At 39.2% G+C, this 26976-nt stretch overlaps 1 protein-coding gene across 1 annotated transcript in view; it reads left to right on the top strand.

The window, feature by feature from the left end:
• Window positions 1-26976, top strand: part of ATP8B4 (ATPase phospholipid transporting 8B4 (putative)) — a 200755-nt gene that overhangs the window by 31311 nt on the left and 142468 nt on the right. The gene's annotated exons all lie outside the window — the stretch shown is intronic.

The following is a 26976-nucleotide window of genomic DNA, read 5'->3' as shown; positions in this document are numbered from 1 at the left end:
TGTTTATTTCTATAGGTTATATTTCTTTCTTTTCTTTTTTTTTAAACTTTTATTTTGCATTTTGGTATAGCTGGTTAACAATCTTATGATAGTTTCAGGTGAACAGTGAAGGGACTCAGCCATACATATCCATGTACCCATTCTCCCCCAAATTCTGCTCCCATCCAGGTAGTCTGTATTTCCTGACCAGGCTGTATTTCTTGGGAATCTAGACTTTGTCCTTTTTAAAGGTTCTTAATAATGTTGTGAAATTGCTTTCTAGGAAGTTCGTGCCCATTTATCCTCCCATTTGAACAAAGTGATTTTTCCACAACACCATCAGAACTTTGAGCATTATCACTTTGAAAATCTAAGCCAATTGCATAAGTTGTTTTGCATAACAGATACACAACAGATGTCTTGTTGTTTTAAAAATATGTTGTTTTCTAGAAAGTGAAGATGATAATATTTTCAAGTATTTATTAACTGTATCATTTCTCTTTTTAGTAATTTGTCTAATTCTATTCACTGCCATTTGTTGGTCTACAGTATTTTTTTGAGTTCTGTTTGAGAATAAATTTTAGATTTTGTCTTCTAGTAAATTTTTCCATGGGAAACAATGACATCCCTAAATGGTGTAGAGAGAGATTGTTTTAGAGTCTTTGCTAGTGTAGTGTGCGTGTATACTTTCTCTAAGCAAGACTGAGTTGTGCTTAGCCAAATATATTCCTGACAGTTTTCTTTCTACAAAACGACTCAAATCACAACATATTTCTGCTACAAACTCCTTGGCAACTCCCTACTCTGTCCTTACCATCAAAGTACTTACTCCAGTCAAGCTCCCAGCCAGTCTTTCTAACATTATCTACAATCACATAGAACTACTTGCCTTACTTTAGCCTGCAATGCTATGCTTTCCTTTCTCCCTTTTTTATCCATTAGGGTTCAACTCCTGTGTTAACCATCTCTGGAAAACCCTTCAGTATCTATTTCAGGCAGGTAGAACTATCAGCATCCTCTTTTGATTCCTGTAGCATGTATCTGTCACCAAGCTAGAATTAAACACAGCACTTTACGGTCCATTTTAGTCTTCCCCTTTGACTGGGAGCCTCTTTAGGGTTTATGCACAGTGCTTCTCTACTGCCTTACATGTAGTAGGTGTTCAATATTTGCTGAATTCAGCAGAATCCACATACTCTTTCAGTTGGCAACATATATTCATGATATAGGTCATAGTGAAGAAATTGGAAATGTAAAGCTATGAAAGAAGTTGGCATCCCTGTGGGATGTGCCACTTGCCTTATGGCTGCGAAGAAATGTAACTCAGAAGTACACACTTTGAGGAAAATGAATAACATTTTTATTTTCTAAACTGTTACTCTTTGCCCTGCAAGGATTCATTCTATATTTACTCTTTCTGCACTTTGTGCTTATCTCTACTAGATTTTTAGGGCCTTCCCACAGACAGGTGTAGCCATATGGAACTATTATTCACTGCAACCCTAGAGCTAAATGTGTTAAGCACACAGTGTGAGTAACTATGTAAATAACTAATCCATTCAAATATTCATTCAACTAATATTTATTGAGCCCCTTATATATGCCAGGCACTGTTTTACCTGCTAGGGATGCAGAAATGAGCAGGACAGACAAATCCCTATCCTAAGGAGTGAACTACATAATGGGGAAGATGGACAATAAAGAAAATATTACTAAGTAATATGGTTTCACGTTGTTATAAGTGCAACTAAGAAAACAAAATAGGGTAATAAGATAGTAGTAGGATGAGAGATGGGCAGATCATTTTAAATAGTGTTGCCAAACAGGCCCATGAAAAGATGCTCAACATCTCTAATCATCAGGGAAATGCCAAGCAAAACCACAGTGAGAAATCACCTCTCACCTGTCAGAAGGCTATCACCAAAAAGAACACGAATGAAAAATGTTGGCAAGGATGTGGAGAAAAGAGAACCCTTCTACACTGATGGTGGGAATATAAACTGTAGCAGCAGCCACTGTGAAACAGTATGAGGATTTCTCAAAAAATACTTTATGACCCAGCAATTCTACTCCTGGGTATATAGTCAAAAATCCCTCTGAAAACACTAATTTGAAAACGCACCCCAATGTTCATAGCAGTATTGTTTACAATTGCCAAGATGTGGAAACAATCTAAGTGTCCATCAATAGATGAATGAAGAAGGAAGATGTGATGTGTGTGTGTGTGTATGTGTGTACACACAAACACAGTGGAATACTCAGCCATAAAAAAGAATAAAACTTTGCCATTACAGCAACATGGTTGGACTTGGAGGGCATTATGCTAAGTGAAATATCAGACAGAGAAAGACAAACACTTTATGATGTTACTTATAAGTAGAATCTAAAAAATACAACAGATTAATAAATAAAACAAAATGAAGCCAGACTCACAGATAGAACAAACTAGTGGTTACCAGTGAAGAGAGGGGAGAGGAGGCAATAAAGGGACAAGGGATTAAAAAAGGGGGGGTATTATGGGATTATATGAAATCATATGTGTGGAGCTTTTGAAAATTATAAAGCACTATAGAATTTAAAGAATTTTCATTCAATTAAAAAGATAAAAGGGATCCTTCAAATCTGGAAGCCAAAGAAACAAGGTGACCAAAGAAGCTCTCTTAGGGAGATGCAGTTTGATTTGAGAGGGACCTAGCCATGCCAAGATCTGGGTGAAAACAGTAAGTATAAAGGCTCCAAAGTGTCAATGAACTTAACAGTAAGATGTCTACTATAGCTAGGGCATTGTGATAAAGAGGAGGGGTTGGCAAGAGCCAATTCTTATAGATCATGTTGGAAAATTCCAATTTTATACTAAATGTGATGCAAAGCTAGTTTTAAGCAGGAGAATTGCATAATGGACAAAAATACTTTTCTGGCTGGTGTGTGGATAGTGGACAGCAGAGAAGGGCAATGGACAGCAGAGAAGGGCAAGTGTAGAATGGTAATGACAAATTGTGAGTTTTCTACTGTTGTACAGATGATGATGGTGGCATCATCAGCTCGTGGTAGTAGTATAGAAGATAAGTGGAATATATCTTATTATAGATTTTTAAACACATGAAAATAGAACAGTACAGTGAACTCTCTTTAATATATTACCCAGCTGTAGCCATCATCAACTTTCTGCTATTTTTGTATCCATTCTCACTTTTTATTATCTGGGATATTTTATTAATAAAAGTAAACCCTATGTGTCATACCACATTGTCAGTAAATACTGCTTTAGTGTTTCTCTTGAACAGATAAGGACTTATAATATATTTTGCCAAAATACCATAACTACACTTAATGAAATAGCAGTACTCATTTAACATTATCTGATACCCACACTTTGAGATGTATTTTGAAGTTAGAGTCAATAGGAGTGCTGTCATATGAAGGTGTGTGAAGAGAGAAATCAGGAGGAGTTTCCTTGGGTGAGGTCCAAGACAGGAAAAACTGGGAAAGAAGAATGTTGTTGTGACATTGATTGTTTTATGTTTTGTTTTTGACTAGACTTGAAAACCAGAGTTCTAATGAGATAGTAACTAACTATTCTGTAGAGATGTAGGTTGAGCAGAAAAACCTTAGGGGAGAAGTCTGAAGATATATGAGGGAGTCATCTGGCCACTTAGAGTGAGATTCCAGACTCTAGATAACAGAGAGAGGAGTTCTGAAGATGGGAAGAAGAGAAAAGTAGCTAAGGGGTTAAGAAGGAGTAACTAATGAAGTAGGAAGAAAACCAAGGGAGTACGGTGCTCTGGATTTAAAGAAAAGGTGTTTGAAGCAGGAGGGAATGGTTAACTGTGCTGGGTATAGTGAAGACTGAGAACTGATCCTTGGATTTAACATCATGTAGAGAGATTATAGATGGAGGGATTGAGACAAAATTCTGATTGGAGAAAGAAGCATGGGCAATCTTGAAGTGGAGATACTAAATATAGATAGCTCTTTTGAAGACTTAAAAATTGGAATGTTCCATTCTTATAATGAGGTGCTTTATAGTAATAAGAAAGTAGTCACAATACTTTAAGGTATATATTATTTTATAGTTTATAAAATTCTTCATAAACTTGTATAAAATTCATAGGTATCCTCATAATACATGTTTAAATATCAGATAGGTTTATCACATTTTAAATCCTTAGGATTCTGTATAAAGAAGCATTCTGAGGAGTTGGCATGAACCAATTAATGTAGATCATAGTTGGGAATTCCAGTTTTGATGAACTTCTTGCCCAAGTGATATGGCTGGTTGGTAGCAGACTTAGGCCCAAGTCTGTGTCTTCTGGTTCTCATGACATAGGTTCTTTCTAGTATGTTACATCATGTCTTTCATAAACTTAAGGTTAAGATTTTCCTCTTGATAAATGTAAGGATTCAAAAAAATTGATTGCAACTTCTGGTCCATTCTAAATAGTATTCTGTTTCCTCAAGTATCAAGATTGTCCCTAGAATGTCATCCTCAAAGGACAGAATCTTTACTTTAAAATTTCCTAACCAATACAGTATTGTAAGTAAAATAAAGTTAAAAAAATTTTCCTAGTTTTTGTTTAAACAATCCGTTAGGCTTTGTTTCTCATGAAGTTCAAATATTACCTTGAACTTTGTTTCTCCTCATAATGAAAGGATCTATCTAGGGTGCAAAACCGATGGCCCAATGAAAGGAAGTATTCTAGTAATTACAAGCAATAAGATTTACCCTGGTCCTGAGAGAAAGATGTGAATGACATAATGGTTGAAATCTCAGAAAGCAGAGATACTTTACTCATGACCACAAGTAAATCCTGATTGAAATCTTTTGGCGTGACTTTAAGTCATGATTCTGAGAAGCTAAGTCTAGAGGGACCAGAGTAATACAGTCCAGGCATATAGTTTTCTGATGAGCTCACTGTGTAAGGGGACAAAGCTGAGAATATCTTGAGGAATGAAAGTTAATATATCCTTTATTAGACAATTTCTCTGGCCTATCAATTTTCTCCATTTTTAGCTTTTGATGACAGCTGTATGGCAAATAATCTGACACTGAGGTCATTCTCCTGAATACAGGTATTCCTCAATGCTGAGTGGAAGAATATCCACATGTTTCAGGTATTACAAGGCAAAAATGATTTAATTAGGGTTATTGAAGAGCCATATTTATATCCCACTAGTCTCTAGGTTTCTTGAAACCACAGTCTGTATCTAATTCTACTTGTAGCTTCAACACTCAGTGCAGTGCCTGACTCAGAATGCGCATGTTGTGTGTATGAAGCAGTCTTGAACTCCTTAAATGAAGGGTGATAGTGCCTCCTATGCCAGTGGATTTTGACTGAAAAATTCACCTACATGCTATCCTGTTTCTGAGGAACTCAAAGTGATAGATAGTAAAGCCTACTTTAAAGTAACACTTAAACATTTTCTTTAAAATTGTTTAGGATTTAATATGACTGCAAGTCTTGTAAGTAAATTAATTCCTCATCTTTCAGTGATATCCTCAGCTGTGCTTTGTGCTGCAGGGTCAGGAATGCTGTTTCCAGAGATGCCATGTTCTCTGACTAGAGCAAACCAGATCACACCCCCTAGAGAGACTTTTGCCGTGTCAATATGGCATGCATTATTACTTGATATATTAAACAACTAGTTTTTTCTGGTTTAACATATATTTGCTTCTCTCTTAATTTGGCCCTATGTTCAAAAAATGATTAAGAACATGGTTAGAGGCGATGGGAAAACAGACTATAGGCCTTCAATCCTAATAAAGTTCCCATGTGCTCTGCTGCCACCCCAGTTTCTCTTCCAGAATGCAGGAAGTATTTCCCCAAGCTGTGTGCTGCCTGCACACAGCCCTCAGCTGTTAGCTTTCTCTAGGAACTGTTCCTGGTTAAGGAGCAGTTTTTTGTTTTTTTTTTTTAATTAAAGTCTTTGCTTGTGTCTGGGACCAGACTGCATCCAGTGACTGGATATGCTGAAGTATAAAGGCCAGGAACCCTTGATCCAACTCTAGAGGCCCATTCCAGCTCAGAGCTCCCCTGGGGTTGGCTGAGCCCTTATCGTGGCTGCAGCAGCAGTCCAGCTCCCCACTCTGCCCAGTGGTTTCCTTCCTATCCCACAGGTGTTGTTCTCAAGAGAACTTGCTGATAAACTTGTTGCATGCAGATTTTCCTCCTGACTTTGCTGCCCAGGAATGTGACCTGGACCTAAATAACTCTGTTTGCTCCATGGTCAAATGAAAGTATTCCTTCAACATTCGTGTATCAGAGCAGATGGAATAGTCTTCCTTTGAGATAATTTTTTTCTAATTTACTAGGGGTTGCATCATCTATTAGCCATCTACTAATGGATTTCTACCAAGAAATTACAGAAGATGGGCTCTAGGGAGACTCATTCAGGAGATATGTTTCAGTTTATAGAAATGATTAAAAATAATAGATTTTCTGTACAACTGTCAGTGGCTTATTGCTCAGGTAAAACTTGCTAAGCGAATTGTTCATTCTGTTTTCAAAATAGTAAGGACAAACTGTGTGTGTATTTCTGCATCCAAATAGTGCTCAAAAGACTCTACAAGGATTTGTATAAGTTGTTGTTGTTGTTGGCGTGCTGCGATTCATGGGGTTGCAAAGAGTTGGACACTACTGAGCAACTGAACTGAACTGTTGTTGTTGTTTAGTCATTAAGTTGTATCTGACTTGTTGTAACCTAATGAACTGTAGCCCACCAGGCTCCTCTGTCCATGGGATTTCCTAGGCAAGAATACTGGAGTGGGTAACCATTCCCTTCTCTAGGGGATCTTCTCAACCCAGGGCCTCAACCCATATCTCCTGTTTGGCAGGTGGATTCTTTACCTCTGAACCATCTGGGAAGACCTTTGTATAAATTAGGCAAGGCATTGCTAATAACTGCATTTTTTTCTCATAAAATTTCTAAATCAAACTATCCATGCTGTAGAATTATTACCTTTTATCATTTCTCCCTTTTCTTACCCTTTCTCCCTCCAAAATGGGAGCAATACCATTGACCTCCGTGTGTGTTTCTGCCTCAGCATCAGCATGGTGCTAAAAAGAAGTAAGGACAAGAAGGAAAACATCTGCATTCTTCAAAATAAATAGATTCTAAAGATATGAGTCTTATGTTCAGTTCAGTCACTCAGTCATGTCCAGCTCTTTGCAAGCCCATGGACTGCAGCATGCCAGGCTTCCCTGTCCACCACCAACTCCTGGAGCTTGCTCAAACTCATGTTCATCTAGCCAGTGATGCCATCCATCCATCTCATCCTCTGTCATCCCCTTCTTCTCCCACCTTCAATCCTGCCCAGCATCAGGGTCTTTTCCAATGAGTCAGTTCTTTGCATCAGGTGGCCAAAGTATTGAGAGTTTCAGCTTCAGCATCAGTCCTTTCAATGAATATTAAGGACTGATTTCCTTTAGGATTAACTGGTTGAATCTCCTTGCAGTCCGAGGGACTCTCAAAAGGCTTCTCCAGCCCCAGAGTTCAAAGGCATCAATTCTTCGGCACTCAGCTTTCTTTATAGTCCAACTCTCACATCCGTACATGACTACTGGAAAAACCATAGCTTTGACTAGACAGACCTTTGTTGGTAAAGTAATGTCTCTGCTTTTTAATGTGCTGTCCAGCTTTTTAGGCAGCATATTGGTCATATGCTTTTTAGTCAAAGCTATGTTGGTGATAGCTTTTCTTCCAAGGAGCAAGTGTCTTTTAATTTCATGGCTGCAGTCACCACCTACAGTGATTTTGGAGCTCAAAAAAATAAAGTCTCTCACTGTTTCCATTATTTTCCCATCTATTTTCCATGAAGGGATGGGACCGATGCCATGATCTTAGTTTTCTGAATGTTGAGTTTTAAGCCAACTTTTTCACTCTCCTCTTCACTTTCATCAAGAGGCTCTAATTCTTCTTCACTTTCTGCCATAAGGGTGGTGTCATCTGCATATTTGAGGTTATTGATATTTCTCCCGGCAATCATGATTCAAGCTTGTGATTCTTCCAGCCCAGTGTTTCTCATGATCTACTCTGCATATAAGTTAAATAAACAGGATGACAATATACAGCCTTGATGTACTCCTTTCCCAATTTGGAACCAATCTGTTGTTCCATGTAGAATTCTAACTGTTGCTTCTTGACCTGTATACAGATTTCTTAAGAGGCAGGTCAGGTAGTCTGATATTCCCATCTCTTTAAGAATTTTCCATAGTTTGTTGTGATACACACAGTCAAAGGCTTTTGCGTAGTCAATAAAGCAGAAATAGATGTTTTTCTGGAACTCTCATATGCTTTTTCGATGATCCAATGGATGTTGGCAATTTGATTCTGAAGGCAAGAATACTGAAGTGGTTTGGCATTCCTTTCTCCAGTGGACCACATTTTGTCAGAATTCTCCACCATAACTTGTCTGTCTTGGGTGGCACTACATGGCATGGCTCATAGTTTCATTGAGTTAGACAAGGCTGTGGCCGTCTTATACTTAATCTCAGTGTAATGAGATCCTGCTCACCAGTCTGTTAGAGGATTAGGGAGAAACTGTATTTCTTACTTTAGTGTGGCTCTGACAGCAGTGGGATTGAAAAGAGCCAGAGACTGCTGCTGTCCACTGGACATTTGTGTCAGGGGACCATGACTGGAAGCTGGCTTTGAATCAGCTGTATTTAAACACTGGGGGCCTGTACTATTGCTATGCTTGAATCTCTTCAGCTCCTTAGGAGCCATCCTCTTTCTAAATATATAATACATAATTATCATAGAAAATAAAGTAAAAAAAGAATAATGAATATAGATTTAGTAAGAACATGCCTTTGTATTCAGGCAGATTCACTTTGCAGTTCTGATTTGCCACTCACATGTAAACTTGGAGGAGTTTTCTTCTATTTTTACTCCCCAGTTGTACTTTAAAATACCAATATGTGTAATGCCAAAAATTCAAACAGCCTGGAAAAGTATACAATGAAATGGCACTTACTCTGCATCCCAGTTCTCCTTTTAATTTCCTTTCCCTAATGGCAACGACTGAACAGTTTCCCACATGTCTTTCAAGAATCTTTTACATGTATAACTGCAGACAAATGCAAATGTAAATCTTTGCTTCAAAACAGTTAGAATCTTTCAATGCATATGAGTGTTCTACATGTGCTCCTTTTCAACCTAATAATGTAACTTAGAGGGTATTTCACATTACCACATATAGATCTATCTTATATATATTATTTAGTGGTTGCACTGTATTCCAGTGAGAAGATGAGGCATGATAAGATAGATATATCCTGGTATTCTAACTTATTCTTATTGATGGACACTTATGGTTTCTCATACATTGCTATTACCAATAAGTATTGAAAAAAATCCTTTTATATCCATCTTTGAGCATTAATATGATTAGTTTTTTAAAGTAGAATGTCAAAGTATGTGGGTATTTGAATTTTTGATAGCTGTTGCAGACTAGGGCAAGTGTCCTAGTCTGTATGAATTTCAGCTTTTTTTCTGACTAAAGTTAATAAAATGGGAGTAGCAATAGTACCTTTCTCTTAGGGCTGCTGGGAGGATTAAAAAAGAGATAAGATACTATCCAGTGTTGCTAGATATAGCAAAATATAGGCCCTCTGGTTAAATTTGAAATGCAGATAAACAATGACAATATTTTAATATAACTATATCCAAAATGTTGCATGGGATACACTTAAACTAAAACATTATTTGTTGTTTATCTTAAATTCAAATTTAACTGGATGTGGTTCAGTGGTAAAGAATCCATCTGCCAATGCAGGAGACACAGGAGGCTCAGATTTGGTCCCTGGCTCAGAAAGATCCACTGGAGAAGGAAATGGCAACCCACCCCATTATTCTTGTGGGAAATCCCATGGACAGAGGAGTCTGGTGGGCTCCTGTCAGTGGAGTAGCAAAGAGTCAGACGCAACTGAATGACTGAGCACTCACATACTTATTTTTATTTGGCAACCCTGTACATTGAGGGACCAACACAGTCCCTGGAAGCATTAAATAAATTGTTCATTGCTATAGTTCTTATTAGACATTCAAGGAAATGCTATCATCAGCAAATGTTTTTAGAAGTAATAATTCTATAGTTATGAGTTTACTTATTCTTCAGCGTTACTGGTTGGGGCATAGACTTGAATTACTGTGATATTGAATGGTTTGCCTTGGAAACGAACAGAGATTCTGTGAAGACCTACAAGACCTTTTAGAACTAACACCCAAAAAAGATGTCCTTTTCATTATAGGGGACTGGAATGCAAAAGCAGGAAGTCAAGAAACACCTGGAGTAACAGGCAAATTTGGCCTTGGAATATGGAATGAAGCAGGGCAAAGACTAATAGAATTTTGCCAAGAAAATGCTCTGGTCATGGCAAACACCCTCTTCCAACAACACAAGAGAAGACTCTACACATGGACGTCACCAGATGGTCAACGCCGAAATCAGATTGATTATATTCTCTGCAGCCAAAGATGGAGAAGCTCTATACAGTCAACAAAAACAAGACCAGGAACTGACTGTGGCTCAGATCATGAGCTCTTTATTGCCAAATTCAGACTTAAATTGAAGAAAACAGGGAAAACTGCTAGATCATTCAGGTATGACCTCAATCAAATCCCTTATGATTATACAGTGGAAGAGAGAAATAGATTTAAGGGCCTACATCTGATAGATAGAGTGCCTGATGAACTATGGACTGAGGTTCGTGACATTGTACAGGAGACAGGGATCAAGACCATCCCCATGGAAAAGAAATGCAAAAAAGCAAAATGGCTGTCTGAGGAGGCCTACAAATAGCTGTGAAAAGAAGAGAAGCAAAAAGCAAAGAGGAAAGGAAAGATATAAGCATCTGAATGCAGAGTTCCAAAGAATAGCAAGAGATAAGAAGGCCTTCTTCAGCGATCAATGCAAAGAAATAGAGGAAAACTACAAAATGGGAAAGACTAGAGATCTCTTCAAGAAAATTAGAGATACCAAGGGAACATTTCATGCAAAGATGAGCTCAATAAAGGACAGAAATGGTATGGACCTAACAGAAGCAGAAGATATTAAGAAGAGATGGCAAGAATACACAGAACAACTGTACAAAAAGGATCTTCACGACCTGGATAATCATGATGGTGTGATCACTCATCTAGAGCCAGACATCCTGGAATGTGAAGTCAAGTGGGCCTTAGAAAGCATCACTACGAACAAAGCTAGTGGAGTGATGGAATTCCAGTAGAGCTGTTTCAAATCCTGAAAGATGATGCTGTGAAAGTGCTGCACTCTATCCCAGCAAATTTGGAAAACTCAGCAGTGGCCACAGGACTGAAAAAGGTCAGTTTTCATTCCAATCCCAAAGAAAGGCAATGCCAAAGAATGCTCAAACTACCACACAATTGCACTCATCTCACATGCCAGTAAAGTAATGCTCAAAATTCTCCAAACCAGGCTTCAGCAATACGTGAACCATGAACTTCCAGATGTTCAAGCTGGTTTTAGAAAAGGCAGAGGAACCAGAGATCAAATTGCCAACATCTGCTGGATCATCGAAAAAGCAAGATAGGTCCAGAAAAGCATCTATTTCTGCTTTATTGACTATGCCAAAACCTTTGACTGTGTGGATCACAATAAACTGTGGAAAATTCTGAAAGAGATGGGAATACCAAACCACCTAACCTGCCTCTTGAGAAATCTGTATGCAGGTCAGGAAGCAACAGTTAGAACTGGACATGGAACAACAGATTGGTTCCAAATAGGAAAAGGAGTACGTCAAGGCTGTATCTTGTCACCTTGCTTATTTAGCTTATATGCAGAGTACATCATGAGAAATGCTGGACTGGAAGAAGCACCAGCTGGAATCAAGATTGCCAGGAGAAATATCAGTAACCTCAGATATGCAGATGATACCACCCTTATGGCAGAAAGTGAAGAGGAACTAAAAAGGCTCTTGATGAAAGTAAAAAAGGAGAGTGAAAAAGTTGGCTTAAAGCTCAACATTCAGAAAACTAAGATCATGGCATCTGATCCCATCACTCCATGGGAAATAGATGGGGAAACAGTGGAAACAGTGTCAGACTTTATTTTGGGGGGCTCTAAAATCACTGCAGATGGTGACTGCAGCCATGAAATTAAAAGACGCTTACTCCTTGGAAGAAAAGTTATGACCAACTAGATAGCATATTGAAAAGCAGAGACATTACTTTGCCAACAAAGGTCCATCTAGTCAAGGCTATGATTTTTCCAGTAGTCATGTATGGACGTGAGAGTTGGACTGTGAAGAAGGCTGAGTGCCGAAGAATTGATACTTTTGAACTGTGGTGTTGGAGAAGACTCTTGAGAGTCCCTTGGACTGCAAGGAGATCCAACCATTCCATTCTAAAGGAGATCAACCATGGGATTTCTTTGGAAGGAATGATGCTAAAGCTGAAACTCCAGTACTTTGGCCACCTCATGCGAAAAGTTGACTCATTGGAGAAGAGTTTGATGCTGGGAGGGATTGGGGGCAGGAGGAGAAGGGGACAACCAAGGATGAGATAGCTGGATGGCATCACTGACTCGATGGGCGTGAGTCTGAGTGAACTCCGGGAGTTGGTGATGGACAGGGAGGCCTGGGGTGCTGCGATTCATGGGGTTGCAAAGAGTCGGACACTACTGAGCGACTGAACCTAACTGAACTTACTTATTCATTCAACAAATACTGAGTGCCTCCTATAAACTAGGCATTATTCTAGGTTCTGGTGGTGCAGTGGTAAAGAATCTGCCTGCAGTGCAGGAGAATCAGGTTTAATCCCTGAGTTGGGAAGATCCCCTGGAGAAGGGAATAGCAAACTACTCCAGTATTCTTGCTGGGAGAATTGCATGGACAGAGGAGCCTGGGAAACTACCATCTGTGGGTTTGCAAAGAGTTGGACACAATTGAGCAACTAACACACACAAGGATACAGTAGTGAATAAAACAAAGTCTGTATGAGCAGAGGAATGCTTTTGTATGTTACAGAGCTGACATGGGCTTGAGATTAAGGAAGAAACCAAGTTCATGTGGATTGTTAGGTTAATTAGGTGAAGTCAATTACACTGGCCTTCTTTATTATCTTCTCTATCTAGTACCACAGCAAAGCTTTTGAGGAAATATTTTCAGGATAATCTGTGTTGCTCATGGGCAGTCAGGAGCATTAGATTGTGGAAAGGATGACCACAATGGCCTTGAAGAGACCAATGAAGATTTCCTCTTTCTGTCCCTTAAGCTTCAGCAATGGACTTGGGATCTTGCTCAAGGTAAACAGGTGATTTCTAGCCTCTGGTGTCAACAGTTCAGTGACATGGGGAATGGTAGGTGCTGTCTCACTCTCATTTCTTCAGGCAGTTTCTCAGCAAATCGTAACAACTCTTAGTATGCTATGCCTCATCAGAAAGAAATAGATTCAGGGACTTCCCTGGTGGTAAAGTAGCTAAGACTCTGCAGTCCCAGTGCAGGAGGCCCAGGTTCAAATCCTGGTCAGGGAACTAGATCCCACATGACACAACAAAAAGTTTGCATGATGCAACTAAAGATCCCACATGCCAGATCAAAGACCCTGCATGCTGTGACTAAGACCTGGTACAGCCAAATAAACATTTTTTAAAAAAGGAAGAATTAGGTTCAGGCCAATATATCAGTAGTTATTAGAGACTGTGGTTTTCTCTCATCACCTTTTCTCAGAACTCAGATTCTCTGATGTTCTGAGAGTAGATATATAGCTGTTGCTGCTGCTAAGTCGTTTCAGTTGTGTCCGACTCCGTGCGACCCCAGAGATGGCAACCCACCAGGCTCCCCCATCCCTGGGATTGTCTAGGCAAGAATACTGGAGTGGGTTGCCATTTCCTTCTCCAATGCATGAAAGTGAAAAGTCAAAGTGAAGTCACTCAGTCGTGTCCGACTCTTAGCGACCCCATGGACTGCAGCCCACCAGGCTCCTCTAGTGGGTGTATTTTTAAAACTTCTTTCCTCAAAATAATTCTAGTCACTATTTTGTGACAGTTTAATGCCATATCTTCTATGGCACCTTTGGAATTTAAAATTTATGAGTTCTTATCTTGAAGTTTGGATTATTATGTGGTGATTGGCTTTGTGCTTATAAGGTAAAGCCTAACTTATTACCATAACTGTTTTCGAATTATGTCAGTTTCAAAACCTGAAGCAATTCTGTGATTCTGAAAACTGAAGCATATTTTAAAATCTTGGAATTTCTTGATTCCGTACAATGAATTAACTTGCTTTCAGAGTGTTTGTATACTGCAAATCCTCTATTAAAATGGGAGGGTTTTTCTTGATAAATGTAAAAGCAAAGTTTAAAAATACTGAGTCTGGGGAGCCAAGTGTCATTGTCACAGTGCAAAAGGCCATCCTGTTTTTCCGTTCACGGAGCTATGATGCACACTTGCTTCAAACATGAACCTTGAGAGCAGCTGCACCACACATGGAGAGTCAGGGAATGTCCGTTTTGTTGTTTCAGGATGATGACAAAATGAAATGATCATACCAACCAAAATCTTAGACAAAGTCTAGAAATATTTTGAAGATGAGCTTTAAAGGAAATTTTCCTATCTGTCCCTCTAGCCCTTGATATATCTTTGATGTCGTGTGGTCAGTGGTGGTGGTAGTGGGTAGGAAAAGAAAATATGGTGGAATTTAAAATATATTCAATTTAAATTCCTTTGTAGATCTTTATCTGTTTATACTTGTTAGTAAGTTTGGTACTTCTATAGTTATGATCCTTAGTGCTCATTGCAGTGTACTCTGAAGTCCTAGTTAAGTGAGGTTATAATTACCTGGTAAGAAAAAATAGTAAATAACATTAAGAAACTTCTCTGATTATATTATACATATTGATTGTTCTGTAGATATATATTCAAATGAGAGGCTTAACCAAGAACATATGGTTTACCAATGTCTCCAGGACCTTTCTTTTTCATGACCCTAATTACATCTGTAGAACATTACTTTCTCCTCTGCAAAATAATGTTCTGTACTTCTTCCTCTTCTTGGTTCAGTTTCTGCTAGCCTCTTCAAGTCATAACTTTTTTTTTTTAAGGAATTTGTTTGATGTGGACCATTTTTAAGTCTTTATTACATTTATTACAATATTACTTCTGTTTTAGGTGGTTATTTTTTTTGTTTTTTTTTTTTTTTTACCCTGGGACATGTGGGATCTTACCTCCCCGATCAGGGATCGAACCTGCATCCCCTGCATTGGAAGATGAAGGCTTAACCTCTGGATCGCCAAGGAAGTCCCAAGTTGTAACTTTCTATCATAATCATTTTTGTAAGGGTTATGCTCTCTTCTTGGTAGGAGGCCATCTGCAAATCTGAGAAATGTGTTGTTGTGTTGGTTATTGATGAAGTAGCTGGATAGTGCTAGGGTCAGGGTCAACATTCAAAGAATACCACTTGCTGGTTTTTGTGTCATATTGGTAATTAGTTTTGGATAATAATTGTTTTGAGGAAATATCTCCCATGATTGTGTACCTTCAAAACAATATTTTGTTTCAAGTTCAGAAAAATTTTGTGTCAGACGACATTGTTGCCTGGTGTTCTCTGTAGCTCATTGGTCACAGATGTTATATTATATCCTGTGAAATGTGTACATGAACATCCCAGAAAGTTTTTAAGATTCAAATGTGTTAGTCATAGACTTTGGAAGCCAAGTGTTTGGAGTGCTGCTTCTTAGGGAAGGACTTTGCATTGGGATAGGTGGAGATGGATAGGTGACCAAGGACAAGAGTAGGTGTTCAGAGGTATCTGGAGTTACAAAGGGGCCTTTTGGGAAGAGGCGCTCCAAGGTACATGTTCTGGGAAGAGGGCAGACAGGTGGCAAGAGAAAAGAAGTAAAGTGAGATAAACTAAGGGAGACGGAGTTCATATAGGTATTATTAATACTTTCCGCTTCTTTGACCTGTTGGATGACATTAGCAGGCTAATGGTCAAATCTTTGTAGAGAATGGTCAGATGACTGATTCTAAATGTTTTACTATTTTTGGAAATATTTAATAAGTTAGAGAGTAGGGGGTAAAATATAAATAGGGGTGTGGGTGGGTCAGAGGAGAATGAGCACAAGGATCTAGCATGAGGAGAACGATTTTCTCTGCTTTATCACTCTGCTTTATTTTCCCAGTAGGAATCCATATTGACCATATCAGATTCTTCCTTATCAGGGATTCTTTGCATGTCTTGGGATTTTGCAGATTGTTTTCTTTTTTTTTAAAATTTATTTATTTTAATTGGAGGCTAATTACTTTATAATATTGTATTGGTTTTGCCATACATCAACATGAATCCGCCATGGGTGTACACGTGTTCCCCATCCTGAACCCCACTCCCACCTCCCTCCCCATATCATCCCTCTGGGTCATCCCAGTGCACCAGCCCCAAGCATCCTGTATCATGCATCAAACCTGGGACTGGAGATTCGTTTCATATATGATATTATACATGTTTCAATGGCATTCTCCCAAATCATCCCACCCTCGCCCTCTCCCACAGACTCCAAAAGACTGTTCTATACATTTGTGTCTCTTTTGCTGTCTCGCATACAGGGTTATCGTTACCATCTTTCTAAATTCCAGAAAAATGCGTTAGTATACTGTATTGGTGTTTTTCTTTCTGGCTTATTTCACTCTGTATAATAGGCTCCAGTTTCATCCACCTCATTAGAACTGATTCAAATGTATTCTTTTTAATGGCTGAGTAATACTCCCTTGTGTATATGTACCACCGCTTTCTTATCCATTCATCTGCTGATGGACATCTAGGTTGCTTCCATGTCCTAGCTATTATAAACAGTGCTGCGGTGAACATTGAGGTACACGTGTCTCTTTCAATTCTGGTTTCCTTGGTGTGTATGCCCAGCAGTGGGATTGCTGGGTCATAATGCAGTTTTATTTGCAATTTTTTAAGGAATCTCCACACTGTTCTCCATAATGGCTGTACTATTTTGCATTCCCACCAACAGTGTAAGAGGGTTCCCTTTTCTCCACACCCTCTCATCGCAGCCATTCTGACTGGCGTGAAATGGTACCTCATTGTGGTCTTGATTTACATTTCTCTGATAATGAGTGATGTTGAGCATCTTTTCATGTGTTTGTTAGCCATCTGTATGTCTTCTTTGGAGAAATGTCTGTTTAGTTCTTTGGCCCATTTTTTGACTGGGTCATTTATTTTTCTGGAATTGAGCTGCAGGAGTTTCTTGTATATTCTTGAGATTAATTCTTCTTTGTCAGTTGCTTTGTTTGCTATTATTTTCTCCCATTCTGAAGGCTGTCTTTTCACCTTGCTTATAGTTTCCTTTGTTGTGCAGAAGCTTTTAATTTTAATTAGGTCCCATTGGTTTATTTTTGCTTTTATTTCCAATATTCTGGGAGGTGGGTCATAGAGGATCCTGCTGTGATTTATGTTGGGGAGTGTTTTGCCTATGTTCTCCTTTAGGAGTTTTATAGTTTCTGGTCTTACGTTTAGATCTTTAATCCATTTTGAGTTTATTTTTGCGTATGGTGTTAGAAAGTGTTCTAGTTTCATTCTTTTACAAGTGGTTGACCAGTTTTCCTAGCACCACTTGTTAAAGAGATTGTCTTTAATCCATTGTATATTCTTGCCTCCTTTGTCGAAGATAAGGTGTCCATAGATGTGTGCATTTATCTCTGGGCTTTCTATTTTGTTCCATTGATCTATATTTCTTCTTTGTGCCAGTACCATACTGTCTTGATGACTGTGGCTTTGTAGTAGAGCCTGAAGTCAGGCAGGTTGATTCCTCCATTTCCATTCTTCTTTCTCAAGATTGCTTTGGCTATTTGAGGTTTTTTGTATTTACATACAAATTGTGAAATTATTTGTTCTAGCTCTGTGAAAAATACCGTTGGTAGCTTGATAGGGATTGCATTGAATCTATAGATTGCCTTGGGTAGTATACTCATTTTCACAATATTGATTCTTCCAATCCATGAACATGGTATATTTCTCCATCTATTAGTGTCCTCTTTGATTTCTTTCACTGGTGTTTTATAGTTTTCTATATATAAGTCTTTTGTTTCATTAGGTAGATATATTCCTAAATATTTTATTCTTTTTATTGCAATGGTGAATGGAATGTTTCCTTAATTTCTCTTTCTGTTTTCTCATTATTGGTGTATAGGAATGCAAGGGATTTCTCTGTGTTAATTTTATATCCTGCAACTTTGCTATATTCATTGAATAGCTCTAGTAATTTTCTGGTGGAGTCTTTAGGGTTTTCTATGTAGAGGATCATGTCATCTGCAAAGAGTGAGAGTTTTACTTCTTTTCCAATTTGGATTCCTTTGATTTCTTTTTCTGCTCTGATTGCTGTGGCCAAAACTTCCAGAACTATGTTGAATAGTAGTGGTGAAAGTGGGCACCCTTGTCTTGTTCCTGACTTTAGGGGAAATGCTTTCAATTTTTCACCATTGAGGATAATGTTTGCTGTGGGTTTGTCATATGTCACTTTTATTATGTTGAGGTATGTTCCTTCTATTCCTGCTTTCTGGAGAGTTTTTATCATAAATGGATGTTGAATTTTGTGAAAGGCTTTCTCTGCATCTATTGAGATAATCATATGGCTTTTGTTTTTCAATTTGTTAATGTGGTGTATTACATTGATTGATTTGTGGATATTGAAGAATACTTGCATCCCTGGGATAAAGCCCACTTGGTCATGATGTATGATCTTTTTAATGTGTTGTTAGATTCTGGTTGTTAGAATTTTGTTAAGGATTTTTGCATTTCTGTTCATCAGTGATATTGGCCTGTAGCTTTCTTTTTTTGTGGCATCTTTGTCAGGTTTTGGTTTTAGGGTGATGGTGGCCTCATAGAATGAGTTTGGAAGTTTACCTTCATCTGCAGTTTTCTGGAAGAGTTTGAGTAGGATAGGTGTTAGCTCTTCTGTAAATTTTGGTAGAATTCAGCTGTGAAGCTGTCTGGACCTGGGCTTTTGTTTGCTGGAAGATTTCTGATTACAGTTTCAATTTCCGTGCTTGTGATGGGTCTGTTTAGATTTCCTATCTCTTCCTGGTTCAGTTTTGGAAAGTTGTACTTTTCCAAGAACTTGTCCATTTCTTCCACGTTGTCCATTTTATTGGCATATAATTGCTGATAGTAGTCTCTTATGATCCTTTGTATTTCTGTGTTGTCTATTGTGATCTCTCCGTTTTCTAATTTTATTGATTTGATTTTTCTCCTTTTGTTTCTTGATGAGTCTGGCTAATGGTTTGTCAATTTTATTTATCCTCAGAGAAACAGCTTTTGGCTCTGTTAATTTTTTCTATGGTCTCTTTTGTTTCTTTTGCATTTATTTCTGCCCTAATTTTTAAGATTTCTTTCCTTCTACTAATCCTGGGGTTCTTCACTTCTTCCTTTTCTAGTTGCTTTAGCTGTAGAGTTAGGCTATTTATTTGACTTTTTTCTTGTTTCTTGAGGTATGCCTGCCTTGATATAAACCTTCCCTTTAGCACTGCTTTTACAGTGTTCCATAGGTTTTGGGTTGTTGTGTTTTTATTTTCATTTGTTTCTATGCATATTTTTATTTCCTTTTTGATTTCTTCTGTGATTTGTTGGTTATTCAGCAGCATGTTGTTCAGCCTCCATATGTTGGAATTTTTAATTGTTTTTCTCCTGTAATTGAGATCTAATCTTACTGCATTGTGGTCAGAAAAGATGCTGGGAATGATTTCAATTTTTTGAGTTTACCAAGGCTAGATTTATGGCCCAGGATGTGATCTGTCCTGGAGAAGTTTCCGTGTGCTCTTGAGAAAAAGGTGAATTCATTGTTTTGGGGTGAAATGTCCTATAAATATCAATTAGGTCTAACTGGTCTGTTGCATCATTTAATGTTTGTGTTTCCTTGTTAATTTTCTGTTTAGTTGATCTATCAATAGGTGTGAGTGGGGTATTAAAGTCTCCCACTATTATTGTGTTGTTGTTAATTTCCCCTTTCATACTTGTTAGCATTTGTCTTACATATTGTGGTGCTCCTATGTTGAGTGCATATATATTTATAATTGTTATATCTTCTTCTTGGATTGATCCTTTGATCATTATGTAGTGTCCTTCTTTGTCTTTTTTTCACAGCCTTTGTTTTAAAGTCTATTTTATCTGATATGAGTATTGCTACTCCTGCTTTCTTTTGGTCTCTATTTGCATGGAATATCTTTTTCCAGCCCTTCACTTTCAGTCTGTATGTGTCCCTTGTTTTGAGGTGGGTCTCTTGTAGACAACATATATAGGGGTCTTGTTTTTATATCCATTCAGCCAGTCTTTGTCTTTTAGTTGGGGAATTCAGCCCATTTACATTTAAGATAATTATTGATAAGTATGATCCTGTTGTCATTTACTTTATTGTTTTGGGTTCGGGTTTATACACCCTTTTTGTGTTTCCTGTCTAGAGAAGATCCTTTAGCATTTGTTGGAGAGCTGGTTTGGTGGTGCTGAATTCTCTCAGCTTTTGCTTGTCTGTAAAGCTTTTGATTTCTCCTTCATATTTGAATGAGATCCTTGCTGGGTACAGTAATCTGGTCTGTAGGTTATTTTCTTTCATCACTTTAAGTATGCCCTGCCATTCCCTCCTAGCCTGAAGAATTTCTATTGAAAGATTCCTTATGGGAATCCCCTTGTGTGTTATTTGTTGTTTTTCCCTTGCTGCTTTTAATATTTGTTCTTTGTGTTTGATCTTTGTTAATTTGATTAATATGTGTCTTGGAGTGTTTTGCCTTGGGTTTATCCTGTTTGGGACTCTCTGTGTTTCTTGAACTTGGGTGATTATTGCCTTCCCCATTTTAGGGGGATTTTCAACTATTATCTCGTCAAGTATTTTCTCATGGTATTTCTTTTTGACTTCTTCTTCTGGGACTCCTATGATTCGAATGTTGGGCATTTAACATTGTCCCAGAGGTCTCTGAGATTGTCTTCATTTCTTTTAATTCGTTTTTCTTTTTTCATCTCTGATTAATTTATTTCTACCATTCTATTTTCTACCTCACTAATCTTATCTTCTGCCTCTCTTATTCTACTCTTGTTCCCTCCAGAGTATTTTTGATCTCATTTATTACATTGTTCATTATATATTGACTCTTTTTTATTTCTTCTAGGTCTTTGTTAAACCTTTCTTGCATCTTCTCAATCCTTGTCTCCAGGATAATTATCTGTGACTCCATTTTGTTTTCAAGATTTTGGATCATTTTCACTATCATTATTCGGAATTCTTTCTCAGGTAGATTCCCTATCTCTTCCTCTTTTGTTTGGTTTGGTGGGCATTTATCCTGTTCCTTTACCTGTTGGGTATTCCTCTGTTTCTTCATCTTGGTTATATTGCTGTGTTTGGGGTGGCCTTTCTGTATTCTGGCTGTTTGGGGAGTTCTCTTTATTGTGGAGTTTCCTCACTCTGGGTGGGGTTGTATCAGTGGCTTGTCAAGGTTTCCTGGTTAGGGAAGCTTGTGTTGGTGTCCTGGTGGTTGGGGCTGGATTTCTTCTCTCTGGAGTGCAATGAAGTGTCCAGTAATGAGTTATAAGATGTCAGTGGGTTTGGAGTGACTTTGGGAAGCCTGTATATTGAAGCTCAGGGCAGTGTTCCTGTGTTGGAGGAGAATTTGCGTGGTCTGTCTTGCTCTGGAACTTGTTGGCCCTTGGGTGGTGCTTGGTTTCAGTGTAGGTATGGAGGCATATGATGAGCTCCTGTCGATTAATGTTCCCTGGAGTCAGGAGTTCTCTGGTGTTCTCATGATTTGGACTTAAGCCTCCTGCTTCTGGTTTTCAGTCTTATTTTTACAGTAGCCTCAAGGCTGCTCCTTCTATACAGCACCATTGATAAAACATCTAGGTTAAAGATGAAAAGTTTCTCCATAGTGAGGGACACTCAGAGAGGTTCACAGACTTACATGGAGAAGAGAAGAGGGAGGAGGGAATTAGAGGTGACCTGAATGAGATGAGGTAGAATCAAAAGAGGAGAGAGCAAGCTAGCCAGTAATCACTTCCTTATGTGTGCTCCTCAGTCTGGACCGCTCAGAGATGTTCACAGAGTTATACAGAGAAGAGAAGAGGGAGGAAGGAGACAGAGGTGGCAAGGAGGATAAAAGGGGGAAATGAAAAGGAGAGAGACAGATCCAGCCAGTAATCAGTTCCCTAAGTGTTCTCCACCATCCAGAATACACAGAGAGATTCACAGAGTTGGGTAGAGAAGAGAAGGGGGAAGGAGGTGCTAGAGGCGACCTGGTGGAGAAGCGGGAGAGTCCAAAGGGGCAGAGAGCAGTCAAGCCAGTAAACTCACTCCCAAGTAAAAATGGGTACTGAAGATTGGGTTCTTAAAGGTACAAAGTTGATAACAAATACCAAAAAGCAAAGATTAAAAATCTAGAGTAGAGGTTGGATTTTCAAAAATATAATATTAAAGAAAAAAAAACAAAGTCACAAAAATTATAAAATATATATATATGAAGTTTGCTTTAAAAAATAGGGTCTCTTTTTTTTTTTGCAAAGTAATAGTAGGTTATAAAAATGAAAATTAAAGGAGTAATAGAGGACTTAAAAATTAAAAAAATTAAGAATGATAGTAAAAATAGTAAAAATATATATAGGACTTTCTCTGGTGTTGTTGTGGGCAATGTGGGATCAGTTCATTTTCGGATAGTTCCTTGATCTGGCTTATATTTCTCAAGATTTATAGGCCCCTTCCTATGTAGTTGGTGCTAACTACAGGGTTTTAATCTATTGCACCTGTCACTTCCAAGGCAGTTCCCTCTGTTTTAGCTTCTTCTGTTTACTGGTCTCTTCAGTGTCTAATTTCTGCCCTGGCACAAGGGGGCAGTGGTGGACACTTTTTTAGGCTCACTTGTTCAGTCGTGCTGTGGGGAGGGAAGGACCCTGCAAACAACACTGGCATGTGTTTGCAGTGTCTTGGCCACACTAGGTTAGCCCCCGCTCACTGCCTGTGTAGTTCGCCTGTATACACTGCTTAGATTCCAGGTTGCTCTGCCGGGAACTGTCTGAGGCCAGCCCTGCGTGTATGCACTTCCCAGGTCTAAGCCACTCAGGTTCAGGTACTCGGGTAGTCCTCAGAGGCGCAGATTCGGTTGGGCCTGCATTTTGTGCTCTTCCCGGGTCCGAGCAGCTCAGATGACCAGGTGTTTGGTGAGTACGGTCGCTGCGACTTATCACCTCCCCCGTCCCTGCCGCCCCAGTTTTCTGGGTGTACAACTGGCGCACCTTCTCAGGCGGATGTTGACCGTCCAGAATCCCAAGAAGTCTTAGTTAGCAACGAAGCTTACTTGCAGTTTGGTAGATAATGCCTCTCTGGGGCTGCAATTGCCACCTTCTGGCTCTGGCTGCCAGTCAGCGGAGGGGCATGGTCTGCAGCCGGCTTTCTCTGCTCAGTCCTTTGTTCTGTGAGCAGGCCTGATGGTGTCTTCAGTTCAGTCGCTCAGTCATGTCCGACTCCTTGCGACCCAGGAATCGCAGCACGCCAGGCCTCTCTGTCCATCACCAACTCCCAGAGTTCACTCAAACTCATGTCCATCAAGTTGACGATGCCATCCAGCCATCTCATCCTCTGTCGTCCCCTTCTCCTCCTGCCCCCAATCCCTTCCAGCATCAGGGTCTTTTCCGATGAGTCAACTCTTTGCATGAGGTGGCCAAAGTACTGGAGTTTCAGCTTTAGCATCATTCCTTCCAAAGAAATCCCAGGACTGATCTCCTTTAGAATGGAATGGTTGGATCTCCTTGTAGTCTAAGGGACTCTCAAGGGTCTTCTCCAACACCACAGTTCAAAAGCATCAATTCTTCAGCACTCAGCTTTCTTCACAGTCCAACTCTCACATCCATACAGGACTACTGGTAAAACCATAGCCTTGACTAGACGGACCTTAGTTGGCAAAGGTCCAACTAAATGTCTCTGCTCTTGAATATACTATCTAGGTTGGTCATAACTTTTCTTTCAAGGAGTAAGCGTCTTTTAATTTCATGGCTGCAGTCACCATCTGCAGTGATTTTGGAGCCCCCAAAAATCAGCCACTGTTTCCACTGTTTCCCCATCTATTTCCCATGGAGTGATGGGATCAGATGCCATGATCTTCGTTTTCTGAATGTTGAGCTTTGAGCCTACTTTTTCACTCTCCTCTTTCACTTTCATCAAGAGGCTTTTTAGTTCCTCTTCACTTTCTGCCATAAGGGTGATCTGCATATCTGAGGTTATTGATATTTCTCCAGGTGATCTTGATTCCAGCTTGTGCTTCTTCCACCCCAGCGTTTCTCATGATGTACTCTGCATATAAGCTAAATAAGCAAGGTGACAAGATACAGCCGTGGTGTACTCCTTTTCCTATTTGGAACCAGTCTGTTGTTCCATGTTCAGTTCTAACTGTTGCTTCCTGACCTGCATACACGTTTCTCAAGAGGCAGGTTAGGTGGTCTGGTATTCCCATCTCTTTCAGAATTTTCCACAGTTTATTGTGATCCACACAGTCAAAGGTTTTGGCATAGTCAATAAAGCAGAATAGATGTTTTTCTGGAACTCTCTTGCTTTTTCGATGATCCAGCGGATGTTGGCAATTTGATCTCTGGTTCCTCTGCCTTTTCTAAAACCAGCTTGAACGTCTAGAAGTTCACGGTTTACGTACTGTTGGAGCCTGGCTTGGAGAATTTTGAGCATTACTTTACTAGCATGTGAGATGAGTACAATCATGTGTTGGTTTGAACATTCTTTGGCATTGCCTTTCTTTTGGATTGGAATGAAAACTGACCTTTTCCAGTCCTGTGGCCACTGCTGAGTTTTCCAAATTTGCTGGCATATTGAGTGCAGCACTTTAAGAGCATCATCTTTCACGATTTGAAATAGCTCAACTGAAATTCCATCACCTCCACTAGCTTTGTTCGTAGTGATGCTTTCTAAGGCCCACTTGACTTCCCATTCCTGTCTTAGGTTAGGGCTTTTCGCGTGGTAGCTATCCCACAGTCAGGTTTGCTATCCCAAGTTAGTTCCCTCAGATTGCTCTTGGGGCATTCAGGCCCAGTCCTTACTCTAAGCAATGCAGCCGGCGCCTCTCTGCTCAGCCCGCGCTTGCTAGTGGAGGATGCAGGCGTCTGCGCTGCTTCTTCGCTGGGGGAGTTATCACTGGGCATATAATCTGTGGGTTTTAATTATTTATTTATTTTTCCTCCCGATTATGTTGCCCTCTGTGGTTCCAAGGCTTGCCACAGAGTCGGCAGTGAGAGTGTTTTCTGGTGTTTGGAAACTTCTCTCTTCTTTAAGAGTCCCTTCCCGGGATGGATGTCCATCCCTACCTCTTTTGTCTCTTTTTTTGTCTTTTATATTTTTTCCTACCTCATTTCGAAGACAGTGGGCTGCTTTTCTGGGTGCCTGATGTCCTCTGCCGGCATTCAGAAGTTGTTTTGTGGAATTTACTCAGCGTTCTAATGTTCTTTTGATGAATTGGTAGGGGAGAAAGTGATCTCCCCATCCTATTCCTCCGCCATCGTAGGACCACCTCTGCAGATTGTCTTCTTAAAGAGACTTTATTCCACTGTTGTTCCAAGTGTAGCAGTTAATTCAAGTAATTCCCATGGATACCACCAGACTTTTAAAAGCATCTTTTCCAATTGCTTTGGTTTTATGGGGGGAAATATTATAATAGTAGAGAAAAGCAAGTTAGAATTAAGTAAGAAAACTCAGGTTTTGATTTATTCCCCCCAAATAGTGGCTGTTGTTACTTACCTGTGTTGTTACTTAACTCTCAAGTGTATATTTTGAAATGTGTAAGGGATCCTATAGAGTTTCCTTTTAACTTGGGTTGACTTTTCCATTTGGGTTAATGAGGTAGGATGTGGTCCTTCCTAGTGCTTAGAGTATACAGGTAGGAGGAATAAGAGCTTGCAAATGAGAGTTAGTGTCTTCTCAGGATCTTCTTGATGCAGAGGAACTTTCAGTAGAGACTTCAGGGAAATTCAGTAGCAGTGCAGTTTCCATAAATAAAGACACAGTCTCTGTCTTGGTTTTATTTTTTCTGAGATACTGTTCCCTGAGAAATGTCACTAATGCCTGAAAGTAGATGCCCCAGGAGAAACAGACCAACACATAATATATTCATACCTGTAAAAAAAAATAAAATGAGATTTAAAGGCTTCCTAGGTTCTCTCATTGTCATCAACCTAGATAAAGTACAGAAAAGTATGGTATTGGAAAAATGAATGAATTCTGGCTAGAGATGAAAATGCTTAAATTGAAAACTTTCCAGAACAACATGTACTTGGAGCTGTATTAAAGAGAAATTCTTTGAGTGTTTAAGCCAAATGACCCAGCAGGGTTGATAGTGTGAGGCATATTTCACAGTTGTATAAATATTTAAAACTGTTTTCCAGCCTATAAAACAAGTATATTAGGTTGTTTTTCAAAAACTTAACAATGAAATTAACCTGTCCACCTTAACTTGTTGGGAAACTTGCCCTTCTTGTCACAGCCTTCTCTCCTAGAAGAAATTGCTGGGAAGAGGGTGTGATGGTTTCTAACTCAGAAAACAAAGCTGGTTTACATTTCAGAGAACTTCAGAAAGAGCATCATGGATACTCATGGGTGGTGTTTCCAGATGGGCTGTCTGCCTAACTTGTTGAGAGGGGCCTGACCAACGGGACACAACAGCTTTTTGTCATAAACCGCTTTGAACTTGGTGAAGGTAGACTTGGGACTCCATTATATACATGAACCTCAAAGAAAACAGTGTAACATCTTGACCATGTTCTAACTTCTGAGCTGTTCATCCTAGCTGTTAGAATGCCACCAAGCCTGTCCTTTGGCCATAGTCCTGTGGATGATTTGTAGGTGGTCTTTCTTGTTCAGTTTTTTTTTTTTGTCATTGATTGCTGCTCTTGTCCTTTCCAGAATTTTTATTCTTTTCCTCTTGCATTCTAGCTGTTGCCCTGGACTACTCTCCCTTGCCTCTGTGTCCTTCATATATTGCCTCCAGTTAAACAGACTTCTGAGACA

Source organism: Capricornis sumatraensis, chromosome 2 (assembly GCF_032405125.1).
Source record: "Capricornis sumatraensis isolate serow.1 chromosome 2, serow.2, whole genome shotgun sequence".
Lineage (NCBI taxonomy): Eukaryota > Metazoa > Chordata > Mammalia > Artiodactyla > Bovidae > Capricornis > Capricornis sumatraensis.
This window is presented reverse-complemented; position numbering and strand designations above follow the sequence as displayed.